General features: G+C 48.5%; 1 protein-coding gene across 2 annotated transcripts in view; it reads right to left on the bottom strand.

Moving 5' to 3' along the window:
• ME3 (malic enzyme 3, NADP(+)-dependent, mitochondrial) overlaps window positions 1-811 on the bottom strand; it is a 227,795-nt gene that overhangs the window by 116,520 nt on the left and 110,464 nt on the right. The gene's annotated exons all lie outside the window — the stretch shown is intronic.

Below are 811 nucleotides of genomic sequence, written 5' to 3'. Positions count from 1 at the left end.
CCAGGACCCGGCCACGTTATCACATTTCACCTTCACAACGATTATTTCAGGTAGGGAGCCTTATTGCCTTTGGTTGATAAATGTGGACGTTAAGGCCGAGAGAGGTTAAGAAACTTGCCTAAGCATCAGGGAGACGAAACCACAGAGCTCATTGTGAAGACCTAGCTCCTTTTCTCACTCAGTAGGCGACACTGTCCCATCAGAGTGTCAATTACTTGCCCAATGGATCTGATGCGTTTCCAGCTCCCTCTAGAAACTTGTGTCCCAGTACAGGAGGTTGGTGGCTTATCAGATGACTCAGTGGTAAAGAACCCACCTGCCAATGCAGGAGATGCGGTTTGACCCCTGAGTTGGGAAGATCCTCTGGAGAAGGACATGGCAACCCACTCCAGTATTCTTACCCAGAGAATCCCATGGACAGAGGAGCCCGGTAGGCTATAGTCCATGGGGTCTCAAAAGAGTCAGTCATGACTTAGTTACTATACAACAGAGGAGGCTGGTACACAAATAATTAAAAATATAAAGCACCAAAAATAAAACTATGGAATAGAAATATGTGTCATGCACTGGGGTTGAGGGGAGGTGTGGAGGCTGAGAAGAGTTTAGACTGGGGCAGATCAGGGAGGGTTTCTCTGATCAGATCAAAGAAGCTGACTCTTGGAAGATGGGGATAACCTGAGTTTTGCTGGGTAGAGAACAAGGAAAGGAGAGAGGGCAGGAATCTGAGGCAGAGTGGATGGCATGGGCAAAGGCTTGCAGAGAATGCCAGACATGCTTGGGGAGGGAGACTAGACCAGGGGAGCCAGAAATC

This window comes from Bison bison, unplaced genomic scaffold (assembly GCF_000754665.1).
Source record: "Bison bison bison isolate TAMUID 2011002044 unplaced genomic scaffold, Bison_UMD1.0 scf7180017864324, whole genome shotgun sequence".
Taxonomy (NCBI): Eukaryota; Metazoa; Chordata; class Mammalia; order Artiodactyla; family Bovidae; genus Bison; species Bison bison.
Note: the sequence above shows the minus strand (reverse complement) of the source record. Positions and strands in the feature narration are given on the sequence as shown.